This window comes from Anomaloglossus baeobatrachus, chromosome 6 (genome assembly GCF_048569485.1).
Source record: "Anomaloglossus baeobatrachus isolate aAnoBae1 chromosome 6, aAnoBae1.hap1, whole genome shotgun sequence".
Taxonomy (NCBI): Eukaryota; Metazoa; Chordata; class Amphibia; order Anura; family Aromobatidae; genus Anomaloglossus; species Anomaloglossus baeobatrachus.
The window spans coordinates 227,653,469-227,668,009 of NC_134358.1; the positions used below are offsets into that span (position 1 = coordinate 227,653,469).

At 45.7% G+C, this 14,541-nt stretch overlaps 1 protein-coding gene across 1 annotated transcript in view; it reads right to left on the bottom strand.

Annotated features, from left to right (window-relative positions):
* CAP2 (cyclase associated actin cytoskeleton regulatory protein 2) overlaps nucleotides 1-14,541 on the bottom strand; it is a 225,896-nt gene that overhangs the window by 112,915 nt on the left and 98,440 nt on the right. The window lies entirely within an intron of this gene.

Here is a 14,541-nt window from a genome sequence, read left to right on the forward strand (position 1 = left end):
ATCACCACTTCCTCAGTAAGAGAGTTCCAGAGCCTCACTGCTCTTACCGTGAAGAACCCTCTTCTATGCTGATGTAGGAATTTTCTTTCCTCCAATCGAAGAGAATGCCCCCTTGTTCTTGTCATAGTCCTTGGTACAAACAGATCATGGGAGAGATCTCTATATGGCCCTCTGATATATTTGTACATATTTATTAGGTCTCCCCTAAGTCTTCTCTTTTCTAGAGTAAATAGACCTAATTTTGATAACCTTTCCGTGTATTGTAATGCACCCACTCCATTTATTATTTTAGTAGCCCGCCTCTGAACCCTTTCAAGTTCAGTAATGTCTTTCTTGAGCACCAGTGCCCAAAATTGCACACAATACTCCAAGTGTGGTCTGACGAGTGATTTATACAGAGGGAGAATGATGTTTTCATCTCGTGCCCCCAGACCTCTTCTAATGCATCCCATCACCCTATTTGCTTTGGTGGCTGCTGCCTGACACTGGGCACTCCAATTTAGATTCTTATTGACTGAGATGCCTAAGTCTTTTTCCATGTCTGATTTCCCCAGCGGTTTCCCATTTAGTAAGTAATCGTATCATCTGTTTCTCCTTCCCATGTGCATAACCTTACACTTATCTGTGTTAAACCTCATTTGCCATTTTTCAGCTCAATTCTCCAATTTACTCAAATCCATCTGTAGTTGCAAACTGTCCTCCTTTGTGTTAACTACCTTATATAGTTTTGTATCATCTGCAAATACTGATATTTTACTCTGTAAACCATCCACCAGATCATTAATAAATATATTAAATAGTAGGGGGCCCAATACAGACCCCTGTGGCACCCCACTAGTAACCCTGGCCCAATCTGAGTATGCGCCATTAATAACCACTCTTTGTTTTCTACTACTAAGCCAGCTACCTACCCATCTACACACATTTTCCCCGAGCCCAAGCTTTCTCATTTTACTTATCAGTCTTTTATGTGGGACAGTGTCAAATGCTTTACCGAAGTCGATATAAATGACATCCAATGATTCTCCTCGGTCCATGTGAGAGCTTACATCCTCATAGAAGCTGATTAGGTTAGTTTGACAGGAGCGATCCTTCATAAATCCATGTTGATATGGAGTTAGACAATTATTAACATTGAGACATTCCATAAGAGTATCCCTTAAAAACCCTTCAAACATTTTACCCACAACAGATGTTAAGCTTACCGGCCTATAGTTTCCAGGTTCCCTTTTACACCCTTTTTTGAATATTAGTACCACATTTGCTAGCCGCCAGTCCAGTGGAACAGACCCAGCTTCTATAGAGTCTTTAAATATAAGGAATAGAGGCCTGTCTATCACATTACTTAACTCCCTTAATACCCGAGGGTGAATGCCATCAGGGCCTGGTGATTTGTCAATTTTAATGTTACTAAGTCGGTTCTGCACTTCTTCCTGGGTTAGGCAGGTCATACTTAATGAAGCGTTTACATGATCACTCTGCATTTCCCGTGGCATATGCTTTTCCTGTGTGAACACAGTTGAGAAAAAAGTATTTCAAACATTTGCTTTTCCCACATCGCTTTCTATGATTTTACCCTCATTATTCTTTAAAGGGCCAACACCATCAATTTTGGCCATAAGTTTCATTTGTGTATTTGTATCAGGAAATATTTGGTACTCTATTGGACCTAAGCTACTAGAGTCACTTCCACTTCCTTTTTCACTCTCTATTCTGCTGGGTAAATTATACATACTGTATTTTGGATATATGAGTAATATGGATCTCTTGTGGAGGATATCTCTGTCATGGCTTCCTCAACCCCAGTTAGGTATTGGGACCTGTTTATAAGGTCATTTTTTCTCCTACTAGGAGTTAATAGTTTAGTTCGGCTTATAGAAATTGTCCCTTTCAGTGTAATGTCTCCCCATGTTTGTCATGTTTGTTTTGTTTTCCTCTAATTGGCTATTATGGCTAAGATAATATTTATGTCTTTTAGTGTTAGCAGGCTAAATAGCTCTATGAAATGGAACTAGATATTGTATGAAAAATATGTTCCAAAAAATGAAAGGATGTGAGAGACCGTGATAAAATCTTAAGATATTGTATCATCTACACAAAAAAAGAGTTTCAATACCTATGCTTCAAGAAGTGCATTTTAAGTCCTCTTCTGTTCCCAAGTGTTCAAATGGATACTAAAATGTCTGGTCCCATTCTATTAACCCAAATAAAAACACTATTGCTTTGCACAAATCCCTTCTGCTCCAAATTTTGGATTCGCAGTTTCGGTTCATACGGAGGGTCGATATATTTTTCTTAGAGTGTCTATTGCTAAAACACCAAATCAAGAAAACCTATAAAAAACAATACTTTATTAGATTAGTTAAAATATATAAAAGTAGAGAACCATGTAGACATACAAGACATGGACAAACTAGACTAACTAAAATAGTGTTGTGCAAGTGAACATAGAAGACCCTAACAGTGGAGTGTAAGGAGATTTCAATACTCAGGTTTCAGTTTGTCAAGGAAAGGGATTCGGGGGTGGAGCCTAGCTAAATACACCCTACCTTAACCTTCCTGATAACGGAGGTTACCTTAACTTTTTGGATACCCCCCACTCAACGGTGGCTGACCCTGAATGACCCTTAGCTCTACTAATAAGGGTTACCACCACCACTACTATCCAAAGTGCCTAATAGGTGACTATAAACATGAAAAACATACAACATAAAAGGTCAATAAACCGCTCAATTTACTGGACACGGTCCTTTTCAGTCCAGTATAGCCAGCCTTACTGCAGCCTATTAATATAGGAAAAAACCTCAATAGTATATACACTCTCCATTCTATACAGTAGACAGGAATGGATCTGGCTTATAGCTCATAACTGTATTAATTTGTTAGGTCCAAGCAGAGTGGTGTACTTAGCTTTAGAACACTCTCTGCTATCCCAATGTGTTTAACCCCCTCCTAACATAATAAGTGGGGCATCATCAGGGGAATTATAGTATCAGACCAGTTGCTTGGCACAATGAAGGGGAATGATGTTGTACTGTACTTTCCAATACAAACAGCGAAAACAGCTGGAAAGGTAGACCAGCATGTAGTAATCAGAGGGCTGATGACCTTAAACTTAAGCCATCCCCAAAATAGGCTGTCCAAGTGAAGCAGGGCTTTCAAGTTAAAGATGGCTTGCAAAGGTTATACTTTTTTACCTGACCCCATGTCTCCTATACTGTGTTATCTGTATACTCTCTTTTCCTTCCTCCCCGGGCCAAGAGATGTGGTATCATCAGACCATGTCCTTGTCAGACACGGCCATTACGCAGTACAAAGCAGAGGCACATTTATAAGATTAGAGGAACTTTTCTTTAAACACATCCAGTTGTGGAAATTATTATTATTCCAAGATCTATTGACTAAAATCAACTTTGAAATTAACTTTGTTAGTGGGAAAATCCTTTTAAATAACCTGACTACATTTCAGGGGTCGTGGGAACGTGACCTCATTAGATGATTTTCCCCTGCCAAGTGGGACAAGATCTTAACCCTTACTCATAAGATCTCCATATCTAGTCATATCCAAGAGACAAATTATAAGATCTTGTCCAATTGGTACAGGACCCCCGAGCGCATTCATCACATATTGCTTGATACCTCTGAGAAGTGTTGGAAATGTAACTAAGCTGTGAGTAGTAGGACTTATATTTGCTGGGCCTACCCCTGTATTTATAAACTTTGGAACACTATTTTTAACCTCTTCAATAAACTTTTTGGTACAACATTATGGAACTCTCCAGAAGCAGTGTTACTTTCGGTACTTTGAATATCAATTTTGTCCATCAAGAAAAGACTCAATATTTTTGACAGCAATGAAACAAGTCATCCATAGACACTGGAGATCATATACATCCCCCTCTAACTAGAATGGGTTGAATCCTTGGTCTTTTTGAAAAGGATGGAAGATCTAATAATTTTAAATAATTGGCTCAGTGTTTAGTCTTATGAATGATTATATGAAAGCTTGGTTACCCTGGTCTTTAAGAGGTCTTCTAAATTTAAGACTTTGTTAACCAATCCATGTTAAATCTAGTAATGATATAAGCCTCTTTGTACTTGAGCTGGTACTTTTGCTCCCCTACTCTGTTCCCTAATGTGTTTCCATATTTTATGTTATATGTTCTTCTTCCCTACCCCCTAAACCTTTGTTTGACATTGTTCTGTTTCTAGTTTCCTACTCAAAATATAATTTTATATTATATAGTTTTGAATATTGAGCAGTGTTAGAATTGAAAATCACTAGTGATGAGAAAAATACTGAAATATTCGGGTTCAGACTATTCTTCTCGATTATTTCGTACTAGTCGTTTATTCCTAACAAATAACAAATCTAATGCAAGTCAATGGGAAACTTGAATAATTTCCAGTGGACCATCCCGGGATCCCAGGATGTCTAGTGGGGATGTAAAAGTGCTGAAATGGATGAAAAAGTGCTGAAATTGAATGGGAATAGCATGGGGAAAATACTTGGATGTATCTCTAAAACACAGGCCGCTTCTGGGAACAATGTTGTTAAAGTATTACGCCACTTTGACGTGCAGTCGCCCACCTATTTGTGATAAACAGTACAGGTAAGGTAGACAGCTGTGTGCTTTATCGTGGCTGGTTATCAAAAATAGAGGCTCCCCCATGGCATTTGTCGTTATATTATTTAAACAAATAAGAAAATGACGTGGGCTTCTGACCATTTTTGATAACCAGCGCAGATAAAGCAGACAGCGAGGGACTGGTATTCTCAGGCTGGGAAGTTCCATCGTTATTGGGCCCTCCCCAGCCTAAAAAAAAGCAGCCCAAAACCACCCCACAATTAGCACATCTATTAAATGAGCCAATGGTGGCACTTTACCCAGCTCATCCCAATTGCAATCTCAATCTAATGGATCTCATTGCATCTAATGGATGCGCCAATTGTGGGGCGGCTGTGGGCTGCAATTTTTAGAATGGGGAGGGCCCAATATCAGTGGACCTTCCTAACCTTAGAATACCGGTCTCCAGCTGTGTCCTTTACCTGCACTGGTTATCATAAATAGAAGGGGGACCGGACCTAATTTTTTTTTCACTGCGCCTACTAATCAAAAATGCAAAGATGGCTACAGCATTACTGTGATTGGCAAGCAATCTCCGCATGTTTAGTGGCTGAAAACCAGGGGCTAAATATGTGGGGAGGGCACTCAAATCTCACGAGGCGAATACCAAAATATTTGATGAGTAACGAATATCGCAAATATTTGTGTAAGTAACAAATTGTGCCGAATATATTCGCTCATCACTAGAAATCACTATTCCTGTACTGCAACTCTTCATGTACTTTTTTCCACATTTTACACAATTGTAAGAGAACAAAGGGAACTTGTCAGGTACAATATGAACCCAGAACCACGAGCAGTTCTGGGTGCATTTTAGTGATTCCTGCCTAACAGTCCCTGTATATACTAACATATATAAACAAATCTTTAGAAAAAGTATTTCTAAAGGTCGTTTCTTATATGCTAATGAGGCCAGTGACTAGTCACAAGGGCGTTACTTCCGTTGGCTGGTCGGTCCACATAGCATGTAAGCACGCCCCTGTGGGCATACTAACATGCTAATGAATGCGCAGCGACGCGCACATACCTCCCTCTTGATGGTGGCCGGAGGTGGATGGATGCGCACTGGACATGATCTGGAGTCCTCAGAACTTCCTGTCACGCGCACTATACCTCACTGAAGCCGGGAAGCTTACACCGGCATCAGTTTAGTGCACATGATTTGGAAGTCCCGGGGACTCCGGATCATGCCCAGTGTGCATCCATCCGCTATCAAGAGTGAGGTATGTGCGCATCCATGCGCATTTATTAGCATGTTAGTACGCCCACAGGGACGTGCTACCATGCTATGTGGGCCAACCGGCCAAGGGAAGTAATGCCCTTGTGACTAGTCGCTGGCCTCATAAGCATAAAATAAACGATCTTTAGAAATACTTTTTCTAAGATCTGTTAATTTATGCTAGTATATACAGGGACTGTTAAGTAGGAAGCACTAATATGCAACCAGAACTGTGGTTCTGGGTGCATATTGCACCTGACAGGTTCACTTTAATTATTAAACTAACTAAATAAAAACTTATTAAACCATAAAGCAAGTCACACCAACAAAACACAAAAAAATGCAGCATCAAAAACGCAATACAAAATTCATGTAAAAAATCTGCACACAAAAACGCAATGCAAAAAATGTAACCTAATTTACATAATCTGTGCAGAAATGATAAAGAAATTCTGCAACATCAAAGACTCATCAAAAGCTCATTGTGGGAATGTAGCCTTACAGAATGCTCACTGTGCATCTTTTACTTTGGTCAGCCTGTGAAAATAGGCATTGAAACAAACTCTAAAGGCTGCTTTACACTCTGCGACATTGCTAGCAATGTCGCTAGCAATTGCACCCGCCCCCGTCGTGCGTACGTCACGGGCAAATCGCTGCCCATGGCGAATAATATTGCTAGTACGCGTCACACAAAAATACCTTACTAATGACATCGCTGTGGCCGGCGAACAAACTATTGTTTAAGGGGGAGGTTCGTGCGGCATCACAGCGACGTCATACAGCAGGCCACCAATAGAAGCGGAGGGGCGGAGAGCAGCTGCATTAACGTCACTCCCACCTCGTTGCCGGAGGACGCAGGAACACTGTTGTTCGTCATTCCAGGGGTGTCACACGTAGCGATGTGTGCTGCCTCAGGAACGACGAACAACCTGCGTCCAAAACGAGCCACGATATTTTGAAAATGAACGACGTGTCAACAATCAACGATTTTTGCCGCTTTTCGGATCGTTAGCGGTCGCTCGTAAGTGTCACATGCAATGACTTCGCTAACGACGCCGGATGTGCGTCACAAATTCCGTGACCCCAGCGAGATCTCGTTAGCGATGTCGTTGCGTGTAACGGGGCCTTAAGGCCTGGGCCAGACAGGGACAACTGAGATCCTCGCATGACATTTGGCTCACACTGGCAGCACAGTGAGTCGAGTGTCATGTGAGTGTCATTGCGACTGAGGTCCAATCGTGCGATTGGACCACAGCTGCAGAGGGTGGGCCGGCACGGAGGAGGGGCGGGCCAGCGCTGAGGAGGAGCGGGAGGAATTTATCTCCCTCTCTCCTCCGTTGCCGGCTATTGCCATTCCCGCCCTGCACTTGCACTGCACCAGTGTACTGCGAGTGCACTGCGATGTTTCTCTCGCCCCATAGACTTGAATGGGTGCGAGAGAAAGAGGATCGCATTCAACCCACAGCATGCTGCGACTGTTTTCTCTGTCCGATTAAGGCTGAGAAAATAATCGCTCATGGGCGCTGACACATAGGGTAATATCGGTCCGAGTGGAATGTGAGGTTTTATCGCATTCCACTTGCTCCGATTTTCATACCGTGTGTCTTAGGCCTAATCGGTAAAGATTTACCAACTGATTGTTGTATCGTGCTTCCACTCATTGTAAACAGACCTGATCCACATCTTGATAACAGATTTAATTCAAAGTCGTAGTAAAGGTATTAATTTATCATATAAAGGCTTTACAATGTGTTGGGATAAAACCTCTTCTCCTAATGAAGCATACACGTCAGTTTTCTGATATGTGACACAGCTATTTGTATGGTAACAGATGGAGAGGCTGTTCGAGTTATGATTCTCTAATAACAGATGGTGACTGCATCTGTACAATTATAGCAGCATATACTGCAAGTGTGGTACCAAAGGAAAGAATTGTGTTTAGCATTAGGCATAGCTGTCATCACTCATATATTTAGCTAGGTACATATCTTGCTAGAGTATTACATCAGATGAAAAGGTCCAATAACTAGAGAAGATTTTGGAAAGATAAATAATGTGAAGATATTCTGCTGAGAACATAGCTTTTGCATAATGTGATGTTCCTACAGAATAGTCTGAGGAATGAGTGCTCAGCCTGACAGCTGTCTGTGTATGGCCAGCTTTACTAATCGGTAGATAACAATTCTAATTTATCTAAAACACTTGTGGGAACAATTAAAAAAGTAGACTTAAGGTGGCTTTACACACTGCAACATCGCAAACGACATCGCTGTAACGTCACCGGTTTTGTGACGTAATAGCGACCTCCCCAGCGACATTGCAGTGTGTGACACACATCAGCGACCTGGCCTCTGCTGTGAAGTTGCTGATCGCTACAAATCGTTCAGGACCATTCTTTGGTCCTTTGTTTCCCGCTGTGCAGCATGATCGCTAGAAAGTCTCAGTGTGTAAAGGGGACTTTACAGCGACTTCGTGGCCGCGGGTAACCTCAGTGACAGCTCAGCTGATCGCGCTACTCACCGCCGCTCCAGTCAGCTCCACGCAGCAACTGAGGTTAGTATCGCGATCAGCTGAGCTGTCACTGAGGTTACTCGCGGCCACCGCTGCATCCACCGCTAGATCCAGGTAACCTCAGTGACAGCTCAGCCGATCACGCGGCTCTCTTCATTTGCTGCGTGGAGGTGACAGGAGCGGTGGTTTCTTCTGCCGCTCCGGTCACCTTCATGCAGCAGAGCTGGAAGCGACGCTGGACCATCCTGGATTCTGCCGGACATGGAGGGCTTTTTGGGGCTGATTAAAGTGGTGAACCAGGGAATGTGTTTGTGTTTTTTATTTCTAATAAAGGATTTTCCAGTTGTGTGTGTTTATTTACTGTAATTTACAGATTAATCATGGAAGGTTTCTCCGGGAGACGCCTGACATGATTAATCTAGGACTTATTGGCAGCTATGGGCTGCCAATAACTCCTTATTACCCCGATTTGCCAACGCACCAGGGCAAATCGGGAAGAGCCGGGTACTGTCCCAGAACAGTCGCATCTAATATATGCAGCCATTCTGGGCGGCTGCTGACTGATATTGTTAGGCTGGGGGGCTCCCCATAACGTGGAGCTCCCCATCCTGAGAATACCAGCCTTCAGCCGTATGGCTTTATCTGGCTGGTATTAAATTTTGGGGGGAACCGCACGCCGTTTTTTTCAATTATTTATTTATTTATTTCTATACTCCATAGTGACACGCCCACCGGCTGCTGTGATTGGGTGCAGTGAGACACTTGTCACTCAGCGTGGGGGCGTGTCTCACTGCAACCAATCATAGGCGCCGGTGGGCGGGGAAAGCAGAGAATACGAGATTGTTTAATGAGCGGCCGGCTTTTTCAAATTAGAAAAAGCCGCCGGAGCAGTGTGAATGCCGTGCAGCGCCGGTGATCGGTGAGTATGAGAGAGGGGGGGACACTTCAGTCACTCGGGGGATTAGAGGTCACCGGTGAATCCTTCACAGGTGACCGCTAATCAGTACACGGCACACAAACAGAGCCGCGGCATGACAATGAAGTCGGGTGAAGTTCACCCGAGTTCATTCTCATCCCACTACTCTGTCTTCCGACATGTAGTAACGACATTTTGCATCACACACGTACATTTCTCGGAAGATCAAATAACACGCACGTGTGCCTTTAAACATAAAAAAAATATGTGCACGTTTGGTCGTATCTCCGGTATGTACGGAAACGGACCAAACACGAACGTTTTAAACGGATGTGTGTTGCAGGCCTAAAGCAGCTTTTTGAAAGGGAAGTCGCTAACGAAGTCGCTGTAAAGTCCCCTTTACACACTGAGACTTTGCTGCACAGCGGGAAACAAAGGACCAAAGAATGGTCCTGAACGATTTGTAGCAATCAGCAACTTCACAGCAGGGGCCAGGTCGCTGATGTGTTTCACACACTGCAATGTCGCTGGGGAGGTCGCTATAACGTCACAAAACCGGTGACGTTACAGCGATGTCGTTTGCGATGTTGCAGTTTGTAAAGCCACCTTTAGGGCGGCTTTGCACACTACGACATCGCAGGTGCGATGTCGGTGGGGTCAAATCGAAAGTGACGCACATCCGGCGTCACTTGCGATGTCGTAGTGTGTAAATCCTAGATGATACGATGAACGAACGCAAAAGCGTCGTTATCGTATCATCGGCGCAGGCTCCGACATTTCCATAATGCCGGTGCAGCGACAGGTACGATGTAGTTCCTCGTTCCTGCGGCAGCACACATCACTGTGTATGAAGCCGCAAGAGCGAGGAACATCACCTTACCTGCCGCCGGCTGCAATGAGAAGGAAGGAGGTGGGCGGGATGTTTACATCCTGCTCATCTCCGCCCCTCCGCCGCTATTGGCCGCCTGCCATGTGACGTCGCTAAGACGACGCGCGACCCGCCCCCTTAGGAAGGAGGCGTGTCGCCGGCCAGAGCGACGGTCGCAGGGCAGGTGAGTGCATGTGAAGCTGCCGTAGCGATAATTTTCGCTACGCCAGCTATCACAAGATATCGTACCTGCGACGGGGGCGGGGACTATCGCAGCATCGGCTTACGATGTCGCAACGTGCAAAGCCCGCCTAAGGGTACTTTCACACTTGCGTTCAGCGGAGTCCGTCACTATGGAGAATAGCGCAGTCCGTTAACGCACTGCGCTATTCTCCATAGACTTGTATGGATGACGCACTGTAACGCAAGTGTCAGCGTTGCATTCGCCGGACGACGCAGTGTTGTTATTTTGACGCTGCGTCGGGCGGAAGGAGCGCAGCATGTAACTTTTTTTGAGCAGCGGAATCCTTTGGATTTCACTGCGCATGCTCTCTCTGGCTCCCTGCACCCGTAACCAGGGTACACATCGGGTAACCAAGGAACCCTGGTTACGTGTGCCGGGAGCCCGACACTTCCCCGCTCGGCTCCGCCCCCTCCCGCACTCCGTATGTATACACACACACACAATCGCGCACACACACATACACACACACACACTCTCACACTCACTCACCTGTCCCCCAGCGATGCAGTCCCGGCGGCATTGACGTCCTCAGCGATGGCCTCGCTCGCCTCCACCCACTTCGCACTCCGCCCCCCCGCACACATTGTCGGCGAACGAACGATCAGCTGATCACCCGGCGGCCGGCTACTGTAAGTGATCGGCTGATCACCCGGCGGCCGGCTACTGTGAGTGATCGGCTGATCACCCAGCGGCCGGCTCCTATGAGTGATCAGCTGATCACCCGGCGGCCGGCTACTGTGAGTGATCGGCTGATCACCCGGCGGCCGACTACTGTTAGCGATCAGCTGATCGTTCACAATAGTCTGCCGACGGTAAAACTGTAAAATAAAACCAAAAAACGGATTGCGTTGTTTTGCAGCATCCGTTGTGCCACTATATGCAACACATCTGTTGCATCCGTCACACAACGCAATGCAACGGATACCGTTCAACGCAAGTGTGAAAGTAGCCTAAGGCTATGTGCGCACGTTGCGTACTGGCCCTGCAGAAATTTCTGCAGCGATTTGAACAGCACACATGCGCTTCCAATCGCTGCAAGAAGGGTTCGTAGTGAAAAAAAAAGGCCGATTCCATGCGCTCTGACTGCAGCCCCTCCCATAGACAGAGCAGGGGCTGCATGCAGAGCGCAGGAAAGAAGTGACATGTCACTTCTTAGAACGCGCGCTTTGGGCAGCAGCCGGAGCTCTGCGCTCTATGACGCCATGTGCGCACGTCTCCTGCATAATCTTCATAGAATATGCTGGGGACGCAGGACGCATGCAGTTACGCTGCGGTGCAGAGTGCAGCGTAACTGCATGCAAATACGCAACGTGTGCACATAGCCTAACTGTACAATATAAAAAATACAAATATTAAAAAGTGTCAAAACAGCATATAAAATGTTTGTAAAAATTTAAAATTTCCAAAACAACTAAAATACTACTGTAGTTAATAGTAATATTCATTCACTTATATAGTGGTATTAATTCCATGGCGCTTTACAGACATCAGCAACAGTGTCCCCATTGGGGCTCACAATATAAGGTCCTTATGTTGTCCTTGGTGGGATTTGAACACAAGACCCCAGTGCTGACCACTGAACCACCATGCCGTGCCTCCCATTCTGTATATTTTTGTACAGAGTGCAGCCAGGCCCATCAATGGTGACCTTGTGAACCAGTCGAATAGTAGGGTTGGCTATTGGCTTCACATGTATGTGACTTGCATCCTATTGCAAGCTTTATTTTTGTACAATTCTAATACTACGCAATCATTCCCTCCATGAACTGGTCGGTTGAGAGTGGTTGTTTCATCAGTATTTTGCAACTGTGTTACCTTCTTTATTAAGCGGGAAAATTGCATCCTGTTTGTACATTTGTTTCTATGACCTTGGCTGGTAAATACCATTGCCTATTTGCTATATTTATAATTTAATTATCTTGAAATTAAAAAAGAAAATCCTATTTTGCAAAGGTGTTTATTAATACTAATTAGTTAAAAACATTTAAAAAATGTTAACACATTCTCAGTATAGATGCAACACTGTCAGAAATCCTGTGAACAAAAATAAAATTAAACTTAGCACTCATGAGTGTAAACTATGATATTACTTTTACTCAAGGGTTTGGAATCCAAAATGTTAAACATTTCGGTCTAAATCCGACCCTCATCAGTACGGATCGCTTAGAGACTTGGACTGAAGAAAAAATTGCAGCATGCTGTGATTGTTTGCGAATCTCGTATCACTCACACCTATACAAATCTATGGGTGCGAGTGAAACATCGGATAACATCCAAGTGCAGTGCAATATACACAGCCTGACATTGAAAGAGATGGAGAGATTAATCCCTCCCTCTCCTCCGCAGCTGTAATCTGATTGCAAGATGGACTACAGTTGCATGACACTCAGCTCACGCTCGAAGCAGACTCCCATCGGATGCCATATGCTAGTGGGACACTGCCCTAATCTTGCCTCTGCTGATCAGGATCATTCCTGAAAACTCTTTCTGAGGCCCTCTTCACACGTCCATGTCTCTGGTACGTGTTTGGTCCGTTTCCTCACATGGCGAAGACACGGGCATACGTAGACCCATAAAAATCAATGGGTCTGCGCTTATGTGACGCCCTGGCCTATCAGGTTGTCACAGGGTATTGTGCAATCTTCCCTTCTGCACAGTATCCAATCCTCCTTGATTACGGGCGCTGGTCTTTTGGTGTTGCTAAGAGCTTAGCCAGTCAAAACCCTAGAAACACTTTACATCATACCCACCAGACATACCATTGGGGGCCTGAAGGGAATAGGGCCGCCCACATGGGGGTTTGGTAGGGGAAGGTGCAAAAGTGAAACGAGAACTGAGAAAGGAGTGGAAGGAGTGGAAGGAGTAGGTGGTAGAGTGGTGACTCTCTGAGAGGGAGAGGTCACCGGGCTGGAGCAGGGCTCCTTGAGTACTAGGTGGCAGACGTTGGTCTGGGCCTGGTAGGAGCTGGAATCCCGGTCACAGGGGATCGTGTCAAGGGGCATGGATTGCCGAGGAGGGCAGCCGGTGGCCTTGAGCCATCTCCGGGCAGGGGCCAGAGCACGACGGGGTACGTGGACCCTAGGCCAGGAAATAGCTTCAAGCGACGGGGGGTGAAGCCTTCAAGATTCATCCCTCACCCACTACAAAATCGGGGGAATAGCGCATCGATGGGAAAGGAATTTCCCTGACACAGTCCACCAAATCCCAAGCGGGAACCCTGAGATCAAGCTCACTCCGTTAGCCATACGGGTGAGCGGGACCTGACTAGTTCCACACTACAGGGTCCAAACAGTGAACAATGTGCCACGGAAAAGGTCACAGGCTAGCAAGCAACACCAAGGACACGGACCCAAGCGTGCTCCCTCCTGGCTGCAGCGGTGCTCAGAATTCTGGTTTACAAGCTGTCGGTGTCAGTATTCTTGGACTGAGTGAGTACGCAGAAATCCTTCCTCTTCCCAACGGTACCCCACACCGGCACTACCAACACCAGGCCCTGGGGCACAAACCCCCTACCCACGGAGGGGTTAAACACCTTGCTTTCGCACCATCGCCACCGGGCTCCCCTTTTCCCCAACAGCAGCGGTGGTATCACACCTTACCACGCACCGTGGGTGGCGTCATGAACTTCTAACTCCCCTGTACATACTCTCTTTTTCAAACTTGAGTGTCCGCACGAACCCCCGGGTCCAGAGACCCCTCGAGCCACCGCAGTTCCGGATCCGAGCGGCTCGGCCACTGGCACGGGGGCGGTACACTTATGTCCGTGTTTTGTCATGGACCGTGTGTCCATGTGGAGCATACGTGTGCCCGTGTGCTCTACACGTAGACATGTCTGTTTTTCTCCAGCATCACGGGTGTCACACGGACTGCACACGGACCGCACGGATGTGATCCGTGTGACACGCACCGGAGAAAACATACGTGTCTGTAAAATAAAAATAATTTCTATACTCACCTTCTCCAGCCCTGCTGTCTCTGTCGCTGCTGTCACTTGCATCCGACTCCCGCTCATTATGCTCATTGCATTTTCATTCCACTGCGGGCCGGAAGCAGCAGCAGCGGGGAGTCAGCAGGACCGGAGACCAAAGATCAGCACCACGGACAGCAACGCCAGGGACAGGTGAGCAAAAAGTTCCCGTTCTCGGTGTGTTATCA